Consider the following 12,101-nt stretch of genomic DNA (forward strand, 5'->3'; position numbering starts at 1 on the left):
TGAAATCGCTATTAATCAATAAAATTATCATCCTTCTTCTTTGCTCGCCTATTAGATGCACAACACAAAAGTCAGATGATGCCAAGCATACTCAATTTATTGCTGAATAGAAATACTTTGAAGGAAAACTCTTTCTTGTTTCCTATCTATCAGGTCATCTTACCTACACCCATATTTAAATTCTGCAGGATGTGTTCAAGGAGGTCTTTCTGCCCCCTCCCCCCTTTGCAGTTTAATAAATGAGGTTTCTTATGCACCAAGAAAGATCTTGGGAGATAACAGGTATAAATGAGGAAATGGGTTCACCTGGGGGTTTCAGTCAACAAGATGAGCAGAGAAAATAAACAATTTTTGAACTATTCTTTTTCTACGAATTGTATTGCTATGGGAAAAGTATTAAATAGGTGTAAGGAGTTTCAAAAAACCCAACGTTTTTTAGAAAGAACTAGCCCTACTCTTGTTGAAGGAAAGGCAGGCTTCAGTGTAATATATACCAAAAGCAATCCAAGCACATTTCCATAGAAAATCAATGTCTCGCTGATACTGAGACAGGGAATTACATGTCCTTCTCCCAGTAATGTAAACCATAGAGTACTTTAGATCATTATTTCATTTTAATTCAGTATGCCTGTAGCCTTTAATTCAAGTATGCCTTTTCCTCTAACTGTATGGGCCTACACAGCATTTCGCTGTATCTTACAGGAATTTAAAAACCAGAAATGACAGTAACTGCCTTCTTTCTTTTTCTCTTTTTTCTTTCTTTCTTTTTTTTTTTTGCTTCCCAGCCATCTGAGATAAACAGCTTCATTTTGTTTCTGTGCAAGAAAGAAGAGTTTACTGAGGAGAAGAGTGGTTTAATCAAATGGGTTTTGCTTTAAACCGAGGACCCCATGAGGTCTGGGGTAACTGTTGTCTTTTTCCTGGAAACCCTTCTGCACTCTGGGGCTTGTTCCTGCAGGAATTTCAGCTCTTGAACTCTTAGTTTTCTCCCTTCTGGCCAACTACTATCATTCTGCTGCCAGGCTGTGAAGAGAAAAGGCTTCTGCTGGCTCTGCCTAGGTGCTTGGTTCTGAATGTAGCAGCACTGATGTGATCTTGTACCATCAGTTTATGGAGACGCTTTTCCTGAACAGTCAGTGTTGTCAGTGCACCCTGCAATGGCCACAGTTTACATTAATGTGCTGCGGTAACTGCTATGCAGGCTCAGGTGTGGGCTGCCCCGTCCTGCTGTGGGTAGTGACCTTCAAGCAGAGAGCTGGGGACAAGGAGCTTGGGTTGGGAAGCACTTAATTTCCGTGGGCTCTGCTTGCCTCTGAGTACCTCTTGCCTTGGTGGAAAATGGGGACAGAAACCCATCAAAGCTCCTGCTTGACACAGGAGTCTTGTCTCTGGCACCCCATGGGTTTAAGTGTCTCCACCTGGCACTGCCCTGGGCAGTAGGCCCAAACCCTTTCATGTGGAGGAGCTACCAGGGAATCTTGGGCTCTTGTCCAGAGAGAGGGTTGCACAAGGGGCTTCTCTTGGTGGGTCAGTATGGCTCATAAAGCATTTTCTAAGAGTCTTACTCTTAGAAACATGTGCTACATAGCAGGTCATCTGTGGAGTATCACAGCACCTGTGGCTTTTTCAAGATGTGCAGGCTCATCCCTGTGGAAAAAGATCACAGACCCTTGTGAAGTTGACTGAAATACCCAGAAAAAAAAAAATAGAGTTGGAGACTGGTTGTCTCTCCTTCTGGCCAGCACCACTGCCAGCCAAGCTTCTGTTCAGTCCTATATCCTTTCCTGTGTTAAAAGAGAGGCTCAAAGGCCAACTATAGCATGGAAACCTGATAGCAGTTCTGTGTTTAAAGACTGTGTGCTCCATCCTGTGTCACTTTTGCAACTTGCTACTGTGTCCAAAGAGAGCATTATTCAGGCTGATGTTAGTGACAGCACTGGGAGTCTTGTCACAAGGCAGTCAGTTCTGTATGAACTTACCCCAGTTGGTGACGGTGTGTCTACTTGCATTATCATTAATGCTGTGTGGTGTATGATGAAATCAACACAATAAAAAAGCATTGCAGGAACTTTGTGAGGCAGGCTTAAGCCAAAGCTAGAAAATTTGAAGTTAAGGCTTTACATTTAACTCTATTGTGCCTAAGGAAATTTCAGTCCACAGGAGCTATCACATCACTGCAGGAATGCACCCCACAAATGCTTATGAACAGCCTACGAAGGCTCTGGCTTTCGAGGCTTTAATGCAATGTATGTTAGACTAGTAATGCTGGTTTAATGTCATACATTATCTTTAAGGCATTATGAATATTTTGCTTTCTCCTCCCAGCAGGAGCCTGGCATGAACACAGAGACAGGGTGCAGGTGTTGCCTCTTGTCTTTGAGAATATACCTACTTTTGACCTTGCTATTAGAAGCAACCATGTCCTAGACCTCCCTGCCCGAGCATATCTTACCACAAATGGCGTAGCATGCTAAAAACCATAACAGGGTTGGGAGGGGACACACGTGATGGTTTTATTAGAGACATCTGGAGAAATCTGAGGACATGACCCCATCCAGGGATGCCTACCAGTCATATGCTGCACCCATCTAGCCTGCTTTGCATACCATGTTTACTTCCTACAGAAGTACTTGCTAGCAATAAACCACCTTTTATTCATACAACAAATTTCGTGATGCTTTCAAAACGCTTTGTGTTGATTAAGCCCTTGTGCATCATAACCAGCCTTTCCTGTCTTTTACAGTACATAAGCTGACCTGCAAAGAGAGGTAAGGGCCACAATTTCTCAAGTCGCTGTAGGTTTTGTAGCAGGAGCAAGGAGCCTCTGTGCTCCCCAACACATGGTGGTGGGCTGTCATTGTCACTGTAAGTGGGCTTCAGAGACCTGCCCCTTCCAACATAGGAGAACTTTTCTTAACCTTGAGAGTTCACACCAGAGCTGACTCCCATCTGGTATGTAAGAGGGCAGCTTTGGACAACCAAACCCCGTGACTGCATTTAGCCCGTCTCTCTCAGTATAGCATCTCACTAACATGCTTGTGGACATTTTGATCTCCCTGGGGGCATCTGGCCATTTTGTAAACTCTTCAGGCTCTTTCCAGGGCTGTCATTTCTCAACTCTCAGGCAGTGTCTAGAGGAAAAATTAAGGTCAAGTTTTTAGTCTTTTTATGCAAGATGTCCTTTTACTCTTTCCCTCACCCAAATTCTCCTACTGAGAGACCAAATGAATGCTTGTATGGGGAGGTTTCTAGATCAGAATCAGAGCCCATCATCCTCTCCTGGTCTGAGTTCTCAATCCCAATCTCAAGAGTGAATCTTGAGTGCAGCGATTCCTGAAATAAGTGATCCAAGGATTGTGCATCTGTGTGTTTCCATGGAAATGCTTGATGAATAAGTTTGGAACACATGGCAGGATCCCTGTTCACCACTAAGGCTGAGGTACAGCCACATATTGTCAGCGCCTTTGCCACAAAACACTTTGACTAATTATATTTTTACTTGATATCAACCCAATTAGCTTATGCTGTTTATTTCATTTAATTTTCCTTTTGGTTATATAATGGCTGTCATGGTTCCAGGAACAGAGGAGTGAATAGCAGCTCTCTCACTTGAGAGCTATTTTTACTCTCTCCACTTTTCTTCATGACAAAAATACATACATATTATTAATCTGCACTGCAAAAAAAAAAAACAAACCGAACTTCTGAATGCTTCCCTCTCTCCCAGTAAATATTATGTTTGCTTGGACACAATGGCCAGCTAGTAATACCGTGCCAATTTAGGCCAATTCAGAGTATTCTGTTCAAAGGATTTGTTTCAATGAGTCCCTTAGGCAAATGCATACAACATGTATGAGATTTCGGTGACTTCTTTAATTTTCCAGCAAATGACAAGGAGTTCTCCTAAATAAGTCCCTGAATAGTTCACTTGTGTTTTATCGCAGTAGTATGTACTGGCTATGGCTATCAGTAAATTAAATGTGCCCAGGCCTATTCTTCAGCATGGAGGCTAAATGGAGTGGTACAGCCCACACTTGTATTATTGAACGCCTGTTGATTTCAGAGCAGAGTAGTCTCACACAATCTGCTTATTAGGAGTAGACTGTGTCTCATGCTAACACCTGAAATGTAGCCAGGAATTGTGTGTACTCAGTTCTGCACTGGTCAAAATGATGCCAGGGGCTTTTCTAGGAAATTTACCATAAAAGGAATTGGGTGCCAGTGCTTGGGAACATTTTATTTTCTAGTAAAGATATAACCAGTGTTCATGTCCTGATAGTGCCTATTCCAGAACAGCACTGGAAAGGCACAAACCAGTGTTTCCAAGCACATATTTTTATTCTGAGTCTGTAGAATAACAAGAATCCAGTGTCAGCAGCAAACTGTGAGCTGTATGGGAGATACTCTTACAACCTCTATGGCTGTAAATGTAACATATTACTATAATCCTTAACCAATCAGTTTATCATTAGCAATGTGATTTTTTTTTTTTGTACTTTGGTAGTGCTTCAGAGATCTTGTCATGGTACTGTACAAATACAAAGCAAAAGGATTTTGATCATATTTTGATCATATACTATATTAGAGTAGGATGACCTGCAAGATAATTAGGAGTTTCAACAGAGAATATTACAAATTATAACTGACCTTTTTGTAACAGAAACTGATATAGAGAGTTTAGTGAACATTTCACTGTAATTTAATAGACTAATTTTAACCTTTTTAACAGAGTTTTGAATGGTTTGTATTCAAATCTATTGAAAAGTCACTATTTTCAAAAAATCATTTATAATCTATAAATTGTTCTCATGGGTTTTATTGCACGTATACAAATGTCAGGCAGACATAATTTTGACTGTGATTTCTGCCTGCATGTTAGTCATTCCCCACTTCCCTAATAGGACGAGGGCAACTTTTAAGTTAAGCAGGTGTTTGTATTTGTAAGGCCCGAGCTTGCCTTTTGTGAGCATTTTTCAGTATTCATCTCTCATTTTCTGTTATCATAAACCTCCCTGACACTGACCTCAGCTGTGGAATATTTGACAGTACCATGTGGCTATTGCTGTTCCTCACTGCCTCTGTGAGGTTGTTAGGCTTTGACATCAGGAGAAGAAGGTGTAGCACTGCACAGCAAGCACAAGACATTTTCTGCAATGTTCAATATTCTGCTCTAAGTCTGTGTCTTTCTGTCTCTTTTCTTGCCTGTGATGCAAGAAGTCAGAGAGAGGAAGCAGATGGGCATTGAAATTGAAATGCTTTGCCTGATCTCTGGCTGGTTTTAGTCACTGTTTCAGAGCTTTGTAAAATCTCAGATCTGATGAGCACTGAGCACACAGGAACAGATATTCTCAGAATAGAGGGGGTTTTGCCTGTTTGATGAACTCAGCCTGTATCGCTCTCAGTGAGACCAGGTAATCTGTACTGCAAGACACTGTGTACTACCACTAGATATGAGGATAAAGTGTCTTGTTTACAGAAAAAAATGCAGATTTTTATGATCAGCTAACAATTGTCAGCAGTCATTATCACAAAATGCAGATTTTCTTCTGAAAAAAAAAAAGGGAATTAGAATCTGGTCCTGTGCTGGTGAAATCAATGCAAGATTGTCTATTCACTCGGCTGGGAACATTGTCTAGTCCTCATTTTGAAATGTTGAAATATTCAATAAACACTGACTTGGCAAATTTCTTCAAGAACCAAATTACTTATTTGTACCCATAGAATCATAAATATAATTTCAGAGAGAGCATGCGTATGACTTAAATCTATTTCAGCAGCAGCTTTCACTAGAAAAGAAATGCAAATTGAAGTGTATTTATGATTAGAAAAGAGGCTGTAAGGATGATACCTTGGTTTTTTGCACTACCTGCTCTATCGTTGCCTTCTAATTCAACTTGATAAAAATAATGTTCTACTATTTTCATTTCTTTTAAGCCTGTACAGCTGCAAAAAAAATCAGCCTGAGTAAGAGTTTGCCTCTATGCAGTACACACATTTCCATTCATTTCTGATTATTGGCCCTTTTATTATGGAGGATGGAAAATGAAGCTGATATGTAAATTTAAAAAACCACAACTCCGTTTTTGGTAGTCATTTGACCTTGTAGTTTTCATCTTGGATTCTAACCATTCCTTACAGAATTTACCACTAAAGGTTCCAGAATGCTGATTTTATGACTGTTTTTCTAAATGTAGCTTCATTTGAAGCACAGGGAAGCCTAACAATCTTGGCTTTGTTACATAAATGGGGCAGTGTAAAAAAGCTACACATTCCGAGCTTGCAAGGATGTGTGGAGACAGTTGATTGTCAACATCTTCTGCCTTTCACCAGGCTGGGGATCCCAAATTGGATTATGAAATTGTTTACTACCTGAAGTCTGATTGCTTGCCGTCAATGTTAATTCAGAGCCATCTCTAGTGCAAATGCCTGGCATTGAAAACAGATTTCTGCAATGAGGAGAGTTTGCTGTTACATATCTCTGCTCCTGCCTGATTAGTCTAGCCATACATGACTTTTTCCAGACTGTCGTCTTCTAGAAAAGCTTGACCTAGAGGTTCAGGGTGGGTAAGGGTTCTCCTGAAAACCTGTGAACCTACACAGATTAACTTTTTTTTTTTGATGTCAGCATACATGCTGGCCATTGACCTCCTTATGTATGTGGTGACTGTATGCTATTCTTCTGAGCAGACTCAGCATATATATGGGCTGTAGCTGATATCGCACATTTGCTCTGCCTTGTGCCATGTTCTTATTCATCATATTCCCCTGGATGGTACAAGTAATCTCTGCCACAAGCTATATGCTAAATTAACAACTCCTTCTTATCCTTTATGGCAGATGGTCTATCACACTTGTCTAGTGCTCACTACTCCTTCACGCTCAACCTCCCCACTTTTGTTCCCTTGCTCTCAACAAAAAGGCAAAAGCAAAGATGTTTTCACCTTAAGCAGGTAATAAATAGGAAAGTCTGAGAATGACAAACCCATAGAGAAACAAAAGGGAGACAAATAAGTGTCCCATGCAATTTTAGAGAATGTTGAACAATGGAGATTAAGCTTAACATGATGGACAGAAGAGCGGTTACTCTGAAAATCATGGCCTATGAATGTAAGACCAGACAATGGAGGAATACCAGGAAAGCAGAGTGAAGATTCCTAGCCACAATAAGTGTGCAAGGCTGGCATTAAAATCAGAGACTCTTGCATGCAATCGCCCATAGCAATGTACAAAGAGGTCAGAGTGGTACTCTGCCTCTTTTGACAAAATCAGGCCCCAGCCTCCTTTGCTACAGCGTTCTTGTCCTATCCACAACCAATGCAGAAAACAGCTTCTTCAGAAGCAATGTTTCTTCTGAGAAGGTGAGAAAGATAGAAAGCATGCATTTTTTTTTCACTTGGAAAATGCTTACTATTGTCACTGCTGCTGCAAGCAGCAGGGTAAGATTAGTGGCAGAGACAGCCCAGGTGTCCCATCCTAAGTCATGCCACCTGGCAACATCAGACCTTGGCTCATGTCTAGTATTTCCACGTGGCAAAACTGCTGACAACTGCTGTAGTAGGGATAATAGGGATCATTAATGATTCACAGTGCTGACAGGCCTTAATAGCTGCAAATACTGGACACATGCTTTCTTTCTGATGCCACTGCATCAGATGTATGTCTCCCTGAGTTGCTGTAACCTGTCATTGTCTGACATGCCCCCTGAGAGATTTTTTTGCAGTTACTCAACTCCAGCTATTTCTGCCAGTTACTATCACGTGTACTAATGTCAAAATTTTTATTTGTCACTTGCACTATTTCTTCAGAGATTTACTAAAACTAAACTTTTCACCTCTGTGGGGTGTACCAGGAAAAGGAGAAAGCATAAAGGAAGATTACTGTTCTGACTATTATAAGTTTTAAACTGTCTGTGTTTTATTAGTTTTAAACTGTTTGTGTTTACACACTCTAACTGCTAGAAATAAAAAAACCCCCTAAAACCTGTTAAAAATTATATAATATTTTGGATCAGAAGGGACCTCTAAAGGACTCTTGACCAATGCCCTGCTCAACGCAGGACTAACTTCAAAGTTAGATTACATTGCTCAGGGCCAAGGATGGGAGTTTCCACGGCCTTTCTTGGCCTTGTCCCAGGTCCCATCACAGAACCTTTTTTTTTCCTTTATATCCTATTGGAATTTCCATCACTACAGCTTGTGCCCATTGCTCCTTGTTTTCCCCTGTGCACCTCTGAGAAGAACATGACTTCATATTCTCTGCAGCTTGTCTTTTGCGTCTGAGCTATAGATTCACAGCTCAGCCGTCCAGGGAAGTTGTGTGAGGTTTCACCACATATTTTCCTTACTGATTACATGGAAAAAAGCATTCTAAAATTTTGTGAGAAGAGGTGGGAAGAATTAGTTTCTTCTTCTCATGATTCTTTCCCATTAAAATTTGCCCAGCTGAAGACTCTAGAGACAAAAATTAGCTGATCAGCCAAACATTTCCTATAGGTAATTCTGACTCATTTAATTCTGCACCTGCAATGCCACTGATATCTGGGGCGTGGTCCTGGTTGTTTCTGGAAGCTGAAAAGTAAATAGGGGCTTGGCTTGCCTGTCCAATGCTGATTATCTGTTCTGCTAAATGTCAGCAAGCTACCTGTCTTGGCTTTGGCCCATGCCGACTAGTGCTCTGAGAGAATACATGGGAATGGTTTGGGAGACAGTATGTGCCAGGGACTGCTCCCATTAGACAGCATGGATGAGATTAGATCAGGTAACATCTCATCTGCCAACACTGTCCCAGCAGGCTTTGCTCCCTCAGACATCTCCACAGGCCCTCACGCTACCTCTGAGTTAAGCAACATATAACCTCGGTCTGAAACACAGACCTCATTCTATTTCAGGTAATTTGAAGTGGAAAAAACCCCCCACTGTTAATATACTAATTATGCCTCAAAAACAAGACACATAAAGTTCACACAAGACCTAGAGCCAAGTGCTCTGTAGCATGGCATGGACATCCTGTGTCACTTGCTCTCAAAACTGCAGAACAACTCCTGGCCTGGTTTCATTTAGGATTATAGATTTAGTCAGATTCGTGATGAGCCTGGTGCATATTACAGTATGTGAAAAGTTTAGCAATCAAGGCAGGCAGTTGTTGCCCTTGTCAAAGTCTATCTGTCCAGTTAGGTCACTAGAGAGGAGAGAAATAGACCCTCACAGAAGTTGATACAAATGGTTTTCCCACTTTCATGTTGGCTGTTTTCTATCCCAACTCTATTCTTGTGGTTTTTTCTTCCCCTTCCTGAAGTAAAGGTGGCTTTACATGAATCTTTGTCCTTGGGATAGTCAAACACATTTTTTTCCTGCATTGCTGAACAACCTTGAGACAGCTTTGTGCCTGAAAATTCACAGAGCTCCTTGGGCAGGTGTTGGAACCATCTTGACTGCTGCAGACATACTCCGACAGCTTGCTTTGCTTTGATCAATGAACTATCATAAATATAAGGCATAAGAAGAATGGAGAAGAATCTTTTTGTCAGAAAGAAAGGAACTGATTCAATCAATATACTGTACCAGTTGACTGAAGCCAATAACTTATGCAGCGAAGTAAGCCTGCAGACCAAGCTCAAGAACTTCTAGTACTTTCTTACAGAAATGGGCAGAAGATGCTGCCTATAGATACAGGTCTTGGACCTGACCAGCTTAGGGTTAGGGGATCTGGGATGACTTTGAGAGTGTTTAATTTTTCTCTGCAAAACATCGCCTACACTGAATAAACTTTTCCTAGGTCAAGATGATCATTCACTGCGGAAACCACCTGGCAATAGCACCCTGGGTAGTGTGTGTGTGTGTGCATGTGCGTGCTATGATGCAAAATATCATACACACACACCCCACTGACTGCTTCTTTGCAGCTGATTTTGCCCAGCAGCAGCTTCCTAGTGAAGCAAGGCTTTGGGAGAGCTGTTTGAATGCGATTGGTAAAGATGAAGTGTTTGAGCTAGAAAGAACTGTTACTTGCTATGTCTGCTTTTTCAAGAAATATGGACTACAGGGTACAGAGTGACTTCAAAGTACAGATACCTGACTCCTCCTACCCGTTCCTTGAAGGAAAAGAGAAAATTGTCACAAATTTCCTTCTTTAAATTGTATTTGCCCCCCTCAGTTTACATTGAGCTGCACCCTAGACAGGCTGCCCCCAGGTCACAGACATTGCTTAAGCATATTGGTTTTCCTTCTGTTATTACTGTATATGGTGTTACAGAACGGGCCGGAAAGACTGGGAAGATTGAAACAGCCACGAACTTTTTTTTTCCATCTGGTAATGGAGATTTCTTTCTTGATAACTTCTTTGCAGTCAAATGAGGATTTTGGTGGCTTTTGCTTCTAGGCATCATATTTCAGAAGAGCAAGGTGCTCCTCCCTTACAAAAATCAGACAGGATTTTAATTTAACTTTTTCACATGCTTGAGAAGAAAAATTCCTAATTTTTTTTCTCATATATGCTGGGGAAACAATATTGCTGTGACTACTACTGTCTCTTGTGGTGGTGACTTGGTGGATGTATGCAGTTTTCTGTCAGTTGAGGTGAATGACATAGTTTGTTTGGCCTAACATACAAAATCAAATTCTTGCATCCAAACGTTGCCTCACAAATAACATTTTCTCAGAGACCAGGCAGTTACTCCTCTTACTTAGTTCATCTGAACAGCTGCAATGTTCTTTCCATCCCCCTCCTCTTCCTCATCTCCCTCAACTTCCTTACTGCAGTTGATACTGGGATTCCGGCTGTTTTCTTTAAGCTAAATAATTAGGCCATCACCAGCTTCATCCCCTTTCCCTGCCAAAAGAAGTCACAGTGAAATACAAAGACCTAGTTTCTTGCTACTGACTTCTTGTTTCTACTTTGTGCTGTTTATAGACTGCAGAGAAAGAATACCTGAGAAATAAGGTTGGAAGTGACATTTAAAAAACATTTAGAAAAAGAAATTAAAAACAAACTCCATAATTTCAGCTGGGTCAATGTTTTGTTTCAGGTTGTGGTATTTTGATAACCTGGAAATGGTAAGTACAGAACAGTACTTTAGCCTTGTTTCCTAAGGAAATGAGCCTTAACCATCACCCTGCCTGGCCTCCTTTTGAAACTTTGGCTGATATTTAGGCTTTTAGGTTTCTTTCAGTTCTTCAGTTTGATGCTGAGAGGTAGACATAGCAGCACTTGACAGTGTGTGGAGGTCTCAGAAATACTAAATCCCTACCAGGGTCATAAAAACAGACTGAGTTGACCACACTATCAGATGCCAAGGAATCTAGATAAGAGCGCACTACAAGAAATGTTTCTTTTCCATGCGGGCTGCTGCTTCCAAAGCTACAGTCAAATATTTTTTCAAATAGCTATTCCACTCAATGTCCCTGTGAAGTATCTTCAGAAAAATTGCTCCTGCTTTGTGTGGAGCCTGAAGGGTTGGATGCTTTTATTTTCAGGCAGTAAGAGTGCAGCCACAGGCTGGATCTGCCTGATGCTCATATTCAATAGAAGGGCTTCCCCACTCAACAACAGGTTTGTTTAGGTCAGACTTTGTGGCTTTGTCTACAAATCAAATTGAGTGCAAGAAAATAAAACTGACTCAACTAATTTTCTTTAAAATAAATTTTTAGTTGAATCAGAGCAAAAGATTGAATGAATGTATGTCTGGTTTCAATCCAGATATTTTCTTACCTTTGTTTTATTTAAATGAAAAACCATATACCCTTTCTGCAATGAGCATCAGCTATACTGGATTTTATACCCATCTACATAAGAATTTATAAAAAGATGTATTTAGGCAAGTAAAATGCCAGACCCAACATGACTGAAAATATAAGTCAAAACCACACACACACAAAATGTTTCCATGTCAACAAATAGCAACTTTTTATCTTGAAATAAACAATTCAATGGTGTCTAAACTACCATTTACTATGTTATTTCACTTAAGCTACATAATAAAGTTAATAGGGCTATAAACTTCTTTGAAAAAAAGAATCAAAGTAGTTGCTGTGAAATTGCCATTATGGCTATAATTGCTATTATCCTTTTCTATAGGGAAATGGGTAGCAAGAAAGAATTGTAAG

At 40.6% G+C, this 12,101-nt stretch overlaps 1 protein-coding gene across 2 annotated transcripts in view; it reads right to left on the minus strand.

Moving 5' to 3' along the window:
• KCNJ6 (potassium inwardly rectifying channel subfamily J member 6) overlaps nt 1-12,101 on the minus strand; it is a 170,523-nt gene that overhangs the window by 44,677 nt on the left and 113,745 nt on the right. The window lies entirely within an intron of this gene.

This window comes from Phalacrocorax carbo, chromosome 1, assembly GCF_963921805.1.
Source record: "Phalacrocorax carbo chromosome 1, bPhaCar2.1, whole genome shotgun sequence".
Taxonomy (NCBI): Eukaryota; Metazoa; Chordata; class Aves; order Suliformes; family Phalacrocoracidae; genus Phalacrocorax; species Phalacrocorax carbo.